Raw genomic sequence first — 13,550 nt, 5'->3', positions numbered from 1 at the left:
GTCCTTCGGATGACTAATGAAGCGCTGACAAATGAAACAAATGTCACAACAGGCGACAAATGAAGCGCACTATGTTGAAATGGTTGCGACATAAAAATGCATTTAAAAGACGAGAGAGCAGAAGTGGCAGATGTTGACGAAAGACAAACTACTGCGGCAATGATCATTGGGTTTGAGTTTTATGTTTGGGGTTCCTGATCCCAGACCCTATAATTATATTTAAAGCCGCAACCGCATACAAAAAGATGCTGGTATGCTCAGCCAATAATGTCATCATCATTACAAACCCGGACATGTTTCCCATGTGGATGAGCGGGATTAAGAACTTTCTGATAGAGTCAAAACAATAAAAATTAAAAAAATAAAGCCAGAGCGTGTGCGCTTGCGTGGCCCTATGTCATTTTACAATCCCCATTTCCACCGAGAGGTCAACTAATCCAAACGAAATTGAACCTTTTATGAGGGCGAGGGCCAGGGCGTCTCACTTTTGCCTGCCCATATGCTCATCTTTGTTTTTCAAAAAATTTCAGGGGAATAACTCATAAAGCAAACATGTGCCGGCAATGTGTGACCAAATGTTGGGACAGGCAAACAAAGAAAGTAAAGAACTACTCTAGAGGATCACTCCCAAACTCAAGCCCTGAGACACGAGACAACTTGGGAACCTTTTAATTGGCGAGAGGTGAGATGTGGTTCGCTTCCAATCTGATACAATCCAATCAATTCTTATCGAACACGCGATGCAATTAGGAGTGAAAAGCAATTATATGCCGTTGCCGCTTCTCGCCTCGATTTATGGAATTTTAATGAGCGAAATTATGCCCAAGGAACGCAAAAAGTATCGACCAAAAGTCAACAAGAACGGCGAAAAATCCAACAATCATGATGATGGTATGAAGCCTCCGACAATGTAAACATTTTCGGTTAGATATTTTGCTTGTTTTGGTTGCCATCGCTCTAATAAAAAACAAACCAACGTGCCATGAATATGAAATTTGCTAAAAATATTCAGCGAATGCATAGCGCCTCTAAATATGAATATATAAAAGTATAAAAGAGAAATTACAAAAAAATCGAAAGAAAATGAAAACTTGATGGATTCCACACAGTTCCGTTTTGGAAGAGTGTATTATTTTTGGCCCGGTTTGCAAAAGTTTGGCTTAAATAAATATAAAAGTGTCTAGACGGGGATTTATTGCCAGAAACAGGGATAAGCCGTTGCGAATATTAAAAGTCCTTAAAATTTAAAGGAATGTACAAAATTAATATATTTTACGCGAAGTTTGAAAGAATTTAAATAAATAGGGAAAAGCAATAAAGAGAAATTCTTTTACATTTTTCTGTTCAGCTGTCTAAAATTTATTTGGGTTTTCGTTTAAAACCAAGTTTCGCCCGCAGTTGGCTCAAAACTTTTAACGCAGTTTTCGTGTAAGGGATAACCCTTAACCCGTTTTCCACCCACCTGGGCCACCTGTCAACAGCATCGTCAACAAAATCACCACCACCATCATCATCATTATCATCATCGCCATCTCACCATCTTTCGGGATCTGCCAGTAGTCGTTTTAAATCCGAATCTCCTGCTTAATTAATTGGCCTTCTTTTTGAATTTGAAATTAAAACTGTCTTAACCCTTTTTGCTTTGGCTGCCATTTTTAGCCCTTTTCCCTTAGTTTTCCCGCCCATTTCCCCCCCTTTTCCACCCCAGCTTTTCACGCATTACTGGCTGCTTAATTACAGAAATTCGTGAGGGGGCTACCAAATCTGGGGTTTCGTTTTCCCCATTCTAGTTCACCAAAGAATTGCATTCGCCAAATGTCTGCAAAATGTGCACCCCCCTCTGTCTCGCTCTCTCGTATTGCCTCTCTCGTTTCCTTTCTTTTTTATGTTTTTTTCTTTTTTTTTGTTTTATTGTAGGGGCTGTGTTCCATTTCCGTTGCGTTCCGCGACCGCTCCTTGGATATAATATCTCAAAGGTTCCACTCAGAATTCCGTTTGCTGGCTTCCCGTTCGGTGTGTTTTGAAATTTTAGCTCCGTCTTTTTTGTCCATTTAATTCCAATCGGAAACGCGTAACGGTAACTTGAGGACCTTCCTTTGTGTGAGTGTGTACTCTAGGATCTTAGTGTTTGTAAAACCCTCTTTCGGTTGTTTGTAATACTATCGCAGTGTGTGTGGTTTGAGTTGTAAACAACGCAGACTCTCTAAGACCAAAAAGGCAATTTTCGGGGGCTTTCCCTTCGGTTCTCCCTTCATTTCCCACTTGACGTGTTCCCATTACGCTGCTCTCTGAACAGTCCCCCTCTAGTTTTCCCTTGATCATATGGCGCGCATTTTGCGTGCTTCCTTCCTTCTTCTTAAGTTTTTTTTTTTGTTTTTCTTGGTTATTTTGTGTTTTTTGGCCAACTTCCTGTTGCGTTCTTTGAGAACTTCAGGGCGTTTATTGTGTGCATAACTGTCGGGTTCAACCTTAAATAACCGTATATTGCAGGCAAATAATTTTTGGTCGTCGTGTGCAGTCAAATGCAAATTTCATTTTATTTTCCCATTCATGCAAAATGAGTATTTATGACTCTTGCCTTGCAATCGCCTCTTGCCGTTTTGATTTATTCTACTTGACTTTTTTTTTATGTTGGCTCCTAAAATTTGGGTGTGTCGCGATTTTCGAAGGATATGGGCGGGGAAATTTAGAAGTCAGTAAAGCAAAATTTTTATTTTATTGGTTACGGCAGCTGATTTACTACATTTATTTAGGGGCATATGGAAGTCAAATATATATTTTTTGAAAGGGACTTTTCAACATATCCATTTAATATAAATATATATTGAAATAAAGTATATGACTCTTCTAACAGTTTTATACTTGGTAACCACAAAACTTACTTGATTGCCTAGTATGTTTTGTGTAAATTATTTAATAGCCCTTCTCATGTTTTTAAGCCCTTTACTCAAATTACTTCAAACTTCCTACGAAACCCTTAAAAAGTTTACAAAAATCTAGCCACAAGCTCATCAACTCCGAGCATCGTTTGCCAAAAAATCCCATCGAAAAAGTGTAAAAAAATAACGCACGTAGAGAGTGTAACGGAAACTCATGAAACTACAGGATATTACACAAATACAGATAAACAGCAACACCTATTGGCCAAAAGGGTACGAGAAGAGCGGAGAGGGTCAGAAGTTAGCTATAAACGAAACGAAGGAAGTCCAGGAAGTTCCAACTGCGGTTACGGTGGAGATGGAATCTGTAGGCTCATGGCTTTGGATGTGATGCAAAACATATGATTTGGGAGAGACCCTTTTGGGAGAGTTTTCCCTGCTCTCTAGCTGAGTTTTCCCTGCTCTCCATCTTAGTTTTCCTTGCTCTCCGCCTGAGTTTTAATCTGAATTTTTCCTCTCAGCTTAGTTTTTCCTCTGTTTCTCTCCCTTTTGAGCTACCTTATCGGTCTCTGCGCTCACTCACTCAACAGGAGAGTTTCGCTCTCTGCAGCGCTGCTTTCACATGTTTTTTTGGTGGTGGAAAACTCGGTTGGCCTAGACATAGCGCTCTCCCATCAGTTGCGAGGACTTTTCCAATATGCTCTGCGCTCATTGTGTCGATTGAGTTGCTCGTGGAAGGACGACGACCACGGCGGTGTCTCCAGACTTTTAAATTTCGGTTCGGTCCGCGCCAAAGGATATACAGAGACACACACATTAATATATAGCATATACCTACCGCCCACCACCCCTCGAATACATAGGCGCAGTGAAAAATTCTATACGTTTACTGTGTCTGTGTGCGTCTCTCGCGTCGCGTGTTTCAGTGCAAGAGTGTGTGTGTTTGTGCGAAATGGGCACAGCGAAAATAATTTAAATAAATTCGGAAAAAGTCCGTAACGAAAGCTAATACAAATTTCTTTACTCCTCGTAAAGTTGGATACAAGAAGTAAATTTAACACAGAAAATATAACATATACCATAAAGAAGTATCTATATATTTAAGATATATTCATGTGTGTGAGCCAGTGTTCAATGTGCAAAAGTGTTGATGGAAACTAAAACCAAATAAAACGTAAAGCTAACCGGGTTTTCAGTCCCAAAAGAGATTATAGTAGTAAAAACACAAGCACTCGACAAAAATCAATAACTGGGATTAGTAGCTGGAGTTTATTACAAAAAGAAACGGAAAAGGAAATCGACGTTATAAAAACAATTAAAGTAAGCTAAAGTTTCAAAACTAAGTTTATGAAAATATAAATATGTTTATTTAGAGAAAACTTTCAATACAAGTTGAAATTTATACCAAAGATAAAGGGACTTGTAAGGTTAAAATGTTGAAAACATAGAAAGATTACTGGAAAAACGAAAAGCAACCAACATGGCTTTTAAGAGGATTTCTTTTGGTGAATTAAAAAGTCTGTAATGATAGAAATTTGTGTTATGTCGATTTTTTTAAAGAATTCTAGTTCATTTTGTTTGTTGTGTGAGTTGGAGCATTTGAGGTTAACACACCTTAGACATATACATACACGCCACACATACACCCCGAAACATACACTAATACAGAGAGAGGAGCCCCAGCCCGACAAGCCAAGCCGCTGGACTCTTTTGCTCCTGTGCGTATGCAGCAGTTTCTTTCTCTGTTTTTGGGGAGCACGAAAAATCGATCGAATCCTTGTTCCCCTCTTTCGTCTGGAGCTGCAATTATGTTTTGCCCCATACCCTCTCCCCACCATAACGGTAAAAGGAAAACAGCAGCGGCCGCTTATCAGCAAAAATACGAACTCGTAGTACTCCAACATAGTTTCCCAGTAGGAAAATTGGCAGGACTCTGCACAGCAAGTTATGAATTTTCTCAGGGGGTTGGTTTTTAGCTGAGAGTGCAAGACCCTCTCTTGGCTTTGCAGATTTTTAGCCAACTCTCTGGAAAAGCTGAGAGTGAGAGAGTGAAAAGCAGCTCTCTTTGAATTGCCGCCATGTGGACTGCACTTGTTTCTCGGCACTTTGCTTTCACTGCGAAGTTCTTGCCGGTTTTCTAGTCTCCGCTTTCATGTTTGCTTTGTCGCGATGGGTTGGAAAAAAGAAATAAAGGGTGAATCAAAAGAAATCTGCTTAAATACGACTCAGGGAAAAGGAAAGCACAGCTAAAAGCAGCTATTTTATCTAAAAGATACCATAAGGGAAAATGGGGAAATGGTTGATATTTTAAAGGACTATTAATTCAAGTATTGTAAACTTGCCTTAATCAAAGTAATTCAGAACTGTCAATATTTCAAAAAGAAATATCAAAACTAAAAATGCTTATAATAACTTAATTTTTATGGATTTTGTTAGTTTGTCACTTAAATTTATTATGACACACAGTTTCTTATTGTCTTAAAAAAAACTAATAACATTTTGTTTTTTGCCTAAGCTAATTGAAATCTCATTTCAAAATATTTCGCTCCACCTTTTCCTCTTCCTTCACAAACCTTTCTCACATATTAAGCGCGAAATTGCCTACACGAAAATATTTCCATTTTATTGAAAAAGATAAAAAACTAATCACTATAATTTGTCAGTCAATAATAACAGCAATAATTTGCAGGCAACAAGAAAACTATAATCTAGCAATTTGCGAGCAATAATGTAATCAGTAAATTGCGTCTACACTCTTGACGGTCCAAACAAAACAAAAAAAAATCCAAGACCGAAAGCTCAAAGCGATCCAAAGATGCTACACAATTCGGAAAAAATTAAATAAGAGGAAAAAATAAATATGAGTATAAATCTACGTGCCAGTCAGGAAAATAATAAAACACCGTCTGGCCAAAAGATATTTTTGTGAGCAAAGTGTGGCAAAGGAGATTCAACGAAATCAAGAAACTGTGGTTAAAAAGTTATAAAAACCGAATTAGTTTGGTAGTTTTAAAGAAAAATACATATTTTTATAAATTTAACTCCATTTAATAATCCGAACCTTATAAATCCACGATTGAAACTTTAAATTAAAAAATCAAAAATTTTTTGGCTCTTAGGAACTAAAGAAATACTCCAACCATCTTAGCCCACTGTTTGCCACTTTGCCATTGACAGCGTCGATGTTATCGCCTTGGTTCAGGCCAAAGGCACAGAAAAAAAAACTAAAGTTGAAGCCACGGTGACGTTGACTTTCGACTGTGGGAATTGTGAGAGGAGCAGCGAAAAGCTGCTTGCCACCTTAAAAGCCCCAGACAGTCTCAAAGAGTTCTTGGCCAAGTCAATATAATTGACTTATCTGCGCTGCATTGTTCTTGCCTTTTGGGGCCAAGACGAGTCGTTCTTTTTCTTGCTATATTGTATATATATATTTTTTTTGTTGCTATATTGCCCCGAAGAGGTTGGCTGGCTCCTTTCTGCGGTTGGGCTTTTGAAACATAATGAAGCTCGCTGGCCTCGTATTTGACTTATTGCGGTCGAAACGCGCCGCCGTCGAAGATTCATTGATCGATGGCGACGGCGACGCGAGAAGCGAAAAAAGCACGTGAAATATTTGACTCTTAGGTAGGTGGATATAGGAAATGCGACGGGGGGCCCGACTGCCTGGTCAATAACTATTGAGATTGATTGAAATTGCTTTGCGGTTGAATCGAAAGCAAAGCAAAATCACCAACTTTTTCTGCTTATGCAAAATAGAAAATAAGAAAAAATAAATAAAAACAAAGGTAGATCCGAGATTGGCAACTTCCTTTGCGTAGAGCATTTTCAATTAATTTTTTTGGCATTTTTTTCCACCGTCAAGCATGGCAAAAAGTCTCAAATTATTAATTTCAACCTCAATTTCCGTTTGGTGCAATTTTCCACTCAAGCGACAAGTCAAAAGCAATTTATTTGAACCCTAACCCAGGAGAGAACTGGCGTCTCAAAGACACGTCTTCCCCAGAATGCGAGGTAAACAATAATCATTTCCTTGATGTTCCATGTTTGCATTCTTGGAGTTGCAGTAAAACGAATTGGGAAATTGAGAATTTCAAGCGCTCAATGAATTTGCATGCCTCGCATTCGTGTGTGCCAAATATTTAAACAATTTCTCATTTATTATACTTTTGTTGAAGCTGCACGAATTTTAATTTGATGCTGTCTCCTTTGATATGCTCTGAGCAAGGGCTTAGATAGGGGGATTTTAAAGAAAATGTGATGTAGTGTCATTTAGTGAACCAACTTTCCTAATAAATTTTTAAAATGTTTAATAATTTAAGAGAAATAATGGAAAAGCACTGTTAACTACATTTTTGCCAATTGACTTTTGGCTTCCAACATCTGGTTTTTATTACCCTCTCAAAAAGGCGCTACCTACGTCCCTGTGCAATAAATCTTCTTCGACTCGGGGTCTTCTTGCACTCATTTTTGCTGGTCCAGGCCAACGTCTTGTGGTCTCTTTGAGACAGGGCAAAAACGAAATGAAATGAAATCTTTATGAATGAAATTTCTGCTTAATGCATTCGTCTTGGCGAGACCATGTGAGCAGCATGTGTGAGACTTATGATGATGATAAAGTCTGCAATGCGGAGGAAGGGTCAACTTGGGCAGTCCGGAATGCCACTTGGAAATATAATATTGCCCTCGCCAAATGTGAAACATTTGTGTGCCCTGCCCTCGACTTTAATTGAGCCTTGCTGTCTTCGTTTGAGTGGCAATGCAGAATATGTCATTTCTAATGGAATTTTCTGGCCGCATAAAAATGCAAACAACTTCCGACCGAGGGCGTACAATAAAAAAATTAGTTTGGATGCATGCGAAGGCCTCGCATGAAAGAGTTCCAACCAACCCCTCGGGATGTCCATATTTTCCGCTGCATTCCATTGCTAATTGAGGACAATTAAAATTTATTAGCTGGCAACAGCAATTAAATGCAGACACCCTGTCAGAAAACGAGAGATTTTAAAACGTTTTTTGAAAAAATTAAAAAACTGAAATGGGAAACGAAGAGGATATGATAACAGGGCAGGATAAATAAGTTAAAGATTATATATTAGTAAACACTTACTTTGTTTGCAAAATTGGAATAGCAATTTTCTTTCAAAAGCTCCTGACTTCATAAATAATAAATGCACAGAAAAATAATACTCTACATACAAAAGGTTGAAACGAGATTAAAAATGATTTTTCCAAGGATCTTTCTTGTCACGACTTAAACAAAGATGTATTTGTCGGATATCAAGTATCTGGGCCACTCTGACATCCTTCAACTCTCTGCGGGCTAAGCTTATAACTCTAATAAGCTTACATCAACTCATATTCTGAATAATTGCATTTGCCCTGGAATTGTAGAGCAACCAGCAGGGTCAAAACATCCACCCACTCCCACATCCACTTGACAATCAATCAATCTTAAGTGGAGGGCTGCAGAGCAAAATCCAGAGAGAGATCTACATACATACTCTACTATATCTGTGTAGTACAGTGAAAAATTGAGGAGGGCATTAGCTGCTAATCTGCATACTGTGTCAAATGGCGATGTCGGGATGCATCGAGTTAGTTTATTTTTTGCCAAGTGGCACTTGCAACAAATTGGCGATGAAGCCACAGCTGCGGGTGGCTCATGAAAAAAATTTGTGATTGAGGGAAAGGGGATTTCATTTAACCGAAAAAAGGGGAAGAGCTCCTAAATCTTCTGGCAACTTTTTGCCGCACTGCAGCAGCGCCAACAAAAACAATGGAAAATCAATAGGAATTGCAACCCCAAGCAGGAATCATAGTCTGTGATCCGATGTCTCGGGTCGGGTGATTGCCCTCTTTGCCGGTTGCTGCGGTCTTCTCTGTCCGCTGAATGAATCCCGCTCCGTATCCCAATGCCTCCTTTTATTTTCCTCCCCCTGCGGCCATCCACTTCCTTCTTTGACAACAGTTCCGGCATCGTCTGCGTATGAGTGTGTATATCGATGTGTGTGAGTGCGAGTGTGTGTGCCAAGGATATTTATGTATGTGCGCTCGCGCATCGTATCCTTTTTATTGCACAAAAGCAGGAATACACTCGAAAAACATTATTTTTTTCCATTTAACCTCTTTTTAAATTTATTAATAAAATGTTTCTTAACTATTTTAGGTAAACATTAAAATTGTTTATTTTTTTCAAAAAATACTCAAAAATAGTTCAAGAAATAATATTTCTAAAATATTTACTTTTTTGTTTTAAAGTGCATATTTTTTCTCAGTGCAAGAGCGGAATAGGACAGACTCTCTGGGGGTGGGCTGCTGAGGGTGGTGACGACAAATGGCAAAAAAAAGGTGGAAACGGAGCGGCGTGTGCGGCAATACTTGTGACAAATCTGTAGGAAAACAAAAAAATGCAGATGTATGAACACGAGGGGTGATCCACAACTCACAGGAAGAAACGAGGGGAACTTCCACACGAGACCGGGCGCTATAAAAATGTAAAATTCATTCAGGGCAGCCGCAGCAACAACAAAGGATAGAGAAATAAGACGATATGCGACAGCAACAACGTGACTGCGCATAAATACGTGAAAGAACAAAGAGAAAGAATGGTGAAAGGGAGAAACAGAGATATAGATTGGAGTCGTGGAAAATACCAGACAACGGAAATCGATAAATCGTTTAGGATAGGTGCAAAATGTTACGGTATATCTTCAAAACTTCAACTAACATCATAAACTATATATTAAACAATTCCAAAATATTGCAAAGAAAAGTAAAATTCATTAATTTCTGATTTCAAATTATTCATTACCTAAACTCCCCATCTTAATTATTTATTTGCTTACTTACTGACTAGAATATTAAAATATTATTTTAATAAATATATGTTAGCTTTGCCATTTCAATGCTCCTTTTAAATTATCCCCAAGGTGTGTTCCTTTCCAATCGATATCCGCACAATCCGGGACTAACATCTTCCCTGGGGCTTTATTTACCATCAGATATTTATTTAGGTGTTCCAATTGCTGTATTTATCCCCACTTGGGACGTTTTAAAACATTTACACCACGCTTTTATTGTTTTAGCGGATTGGAAACGCTTTCCAATTAATTCTCGTCCCCATTTGCCAATTTATGTGGCGGATTGTGTCTCAATTTAATTAGCGTTCGAGGCTTTTGGGCTTTCAAATGTGGCACACACACAGTCGATTCCATAAAACAAACGACAATTATACATGGGCGTGAATGCGCGGCATGGAACAAATGCAAATATTTAACCTTGATGCTACATTCTGCATATTTTCCAAACACACATCTGCAACCACCATAGTGCAGAGAGAAAAATAATGGTTTAAATTGATGAACATTAAATATTGCCAAAGGCTTATATTTTTCTACTCAAAATAAACACCTGTTTGTATTATTTAAAGCATTTAGTATTAAATGAAAAAAAAAAAAAAAAAAACTTAAACCATTATTGGGAATTTTCCTATGAATAGGGATGTTTACAGTGCTCTAGCAAGTTGAATGTCCTCTTGCTTATGACGTTCACTGTACCGAGGCACCCTCTCACCTTTGAATTGATTTCGTTTCTCTTTCTCCCCTCATCGATTGCATTTCACGTTCTACATTGTTTGTTTTGTATTCCGTTGGGTTATTTTTTCCTTTTGCATTTCTATCTTGTATTTTTTTTTGTTTTAATTCAATTTTAGTGCATTGCACTTTTTGCGCTGACGATGACGATTACGCCGGAAGTGCAGCGGAAGGTGATGATTGGAGTGGCGGGGGTTTTTGTTCTTTAGGTGCGGTACTTCCCCATGTTTTCAGTCAGACAGTCATGGCGTTGTAGATTTTGCAGTTGGCATTGTGCCAACATTTATTCTTGTTGCTCGAATGTGTTTTAGTTGCAATCCTGCTTATAAGTTTTTGGCACATTTCATGCTTAATTCAGTTCCATTGTTGAACATTTCTCGTTGGTTGGAATATTTCCGAAACCTCGTTTCGGAACTTGAACAGGAAAAGTTACGGAGAGGTGTACTAAAAGTTAGTATGTGGTCTATTTTGTGTAAGAATGTTTGGCAAATATCCACCCTAATCGGATTACATTATGTATCCCTATTTTCTTCAAATTGCTCGTTTCAAACGGTTGGTAAACTGATGATGGCATATTTCTTAATGATTTTTTCTCTTCTTTAGTTATTTTTGGATACATTTGGCTGCAACCAAAATGAATTGGCCCACTACTTAGTAATCTTCAAAATTCTTTAACCATTGCATGCTGAACGCCATGCTAATCCAAGCACACGAAATTGCTTAATCGTCTTTTCGAAACAAAAGTAATCAACAATTGCCAGTCTGAAGACCTGCATAGCCGCATCCCCTCACATTTTTGCCCATTTAATAGCACATCGAAGAATTCGCTTTGTGCACGCAAAATATACCTCACAGCCACAAAAAGCCAGACAAAAGTCTGCAAATTTAATTAAGGCGTTACCTCTATTCAACACCTTCCAGGCGTTCGTTCGCAGTTCGGGCATAAAAAGTTAATTTTTCCCCGGTGAATTTCGGGAACGAGGACGGCAACAGAAGTGTTTTCACCTCTCTCTCAGTCAGCAAAGGAACTGCAGGTCCTACATTTAATTGCTTAAAAGCTTCGGCAATATTCGGTACGCTGCGAGCCAAAAAGCACTTTTGATCAACTAAGATTGTTATTACATGGCAAAAGGCGGACAAAGCGAAATTTTCTTATGCCTCTGGGGTGCCAGTTAATGACATTATAATGGCCAATTGTTCTGGTTGGCAAGGCTTACTATTGTAAATACAGGAAAATTCGATTTGTTTTCTTTGGGAATTAGATTCTGATAGCTGTGGTCGGGAGCTATTAGACCTGGAACTTATCTGATGTTATTATTTGCTATGATTGTTCGGTTTTAAGTGATGGCTAAGGAAATTAGATAACTTTTTGAATGCTTCAGATATTATTTTAAATTATAGTTTATCCCAACTTAAAAAATCCAATTTTTATACTTCAAGTTTCTTGTTCTCAGTGCAAGCACTTTAACTATGATTACCCAACATCTTAGGCTTGCCACACATCCCAGCTATCATCATTTGAGCCCAGCCCATTCCCTGCACCTTTGCCGTCGTTTTCTGATCAGCTACCTGAGTTATCATTACCGCTAAATTCCAGTTAGCAATGCAGGTTTTTTCTCAGTTTTCCCCTCGACCAACCAGTCTAGAGGTCTTGAGGAGGCGTGTCACCAAACGCTGGCCATGTGTTGTTAACACATAATTTGTTGCCAGACATCGGAGGAGTATCAGGTTGCTCTTTACCTGGAGTGTGTGCACGCCTTCATTTCCCCCACTCCTCCATTACCGCTGTTGTTTTACCTGGCTACCGTGTATTTACGCTTCTGGCGAGCGGGCTTCTTGTGATATGCAAATATTTGGATCGCATGCAAAAATCCTTTGGCGCATGGCATACAAAAAAATGGAGAAAAACCAACATAAATAAGAAACGAGTGCGTAATGACTTTATTTATGACTCGGTCTGAGACAATAGCCTGGGGACCAAAAAACGAACCGAATGCGATATTTGCATGTTGAAGTCATTTTCCGCTCGCCATCCTTTTGCGAAAGTGTTGACAGCCCATAAATACTTGCAGGACTCCGCAATTTAATGAGTTTCTGCAGATTTCACGGGAATTTTATCTTTGGATATTACTCGTATATTTTATTTTTCAGCCTTGCTTCAATTTAAATAGCAAAACATCCGAGCGCCGGCCAATTAATCATTGTCTGCTCAATTTTTCATTGTCACCCGAAAAAAAAATAGAGGAGAAGAGGGTCGGTCGGTCTTCGTCCATGTGGATGACAATTTTTGGTTGGCGTTCCCATTCGTTTTCCCTCTACTTGGATGGGCTATTTCATATTTGATGAAGCACTTTGCTTGCTCCTGCCCTGTCATCCATTCTGTTTGCCATTGCCGGATACATTAAGCGGAGGGACCAGACCTGATTTTCGACCCTCCCAAAAATCTCGAAAATCGGAAGTGTGTTTTTGTTCAACCCTCTGTCTGGCATTCTATTCGTTTTCCAATTTCTACCTGACAAGGAAGATTTTTGGCCATTGTTGTGTGGAGTGCCACGCGCTCGGGTGGCACAATAATAAGAATCTCCTCAAACCGAATATGTCTCTCATCGACTTTGATAGAGTGGACTTGCACATGAGGAGTTTTGAGCCCTTCATCATGTTCCGTTTAGCTGGCCTTTGTTTAAGGCCCCTTTTTAGTTTTTCATTTGCATAATTTTCTGGGGGTTGCCCGCAGTTCCTGGTAAAAAATGTTTTATTTCATTTTTTTTTCTCGAAATTTAGGAACTTTGTTTTTTTGACCTTGATTAGGGAAATGAGTTGTAAATGATTATAATTTTAGGGGAATTATGAGGGTTTTTATAAGCAGATGGGGTATTTTAATAAAAAAAACTGGGAAAGTAACAGACTTTGGCATGTTTGTATTTTTATCCCATTAAACAGGAATGACTTCCTTACAGCAATATTAAAATTTGATAATTTTTATTATGTCAAAGTAATAAATTTCCCGCCCAACAAAAAATCGTCATCAATTAAAAATTTGTTTGCCTACAAACTTTCTTTTTCATTTATTGACTGTTAA

General features: G+C 38.6%; 1 protein-coding gene across 1 annotated transcript in view; it reads left to right on the top strand.

Moving 5' to 3' along the window:
• Positions 1-3,606: 3,606 nt before the first annotated feature.
• Positions 3,607-13,550, top strand: part of LOC108103058 (neural-cadherin) — a 102,159-nt gene continuing 92,215 nt past the window's right edge. The window contains 1 exon segment of the mRNA XM_017208376.2: positions 3,607-4,199. The gene's annotated coding sequence lies outside the window, so the exon portion shown is untranslated.

This window comes from Drosophila eugracilis, unplaced genomic scaffold (assembly GCF_018153835.1).
Source record: "Drosophila eugracilis isolate 14026-0451.02 unplaced genomic scaffold, ASM1815383v1 contig_1197, whole genome shotgun sequence".
Taxonomy (NCBI): Eukaryota; Metazoa; Arthropoda; class Insecta; order Diptera; family Drosophilidae; genus Drosophila; species Drosophila eugracilis.
Note: the sequence above shows the minus strand (reverse complement) of the source record. Positions and strands in the feature narration are given on the sequence as shown.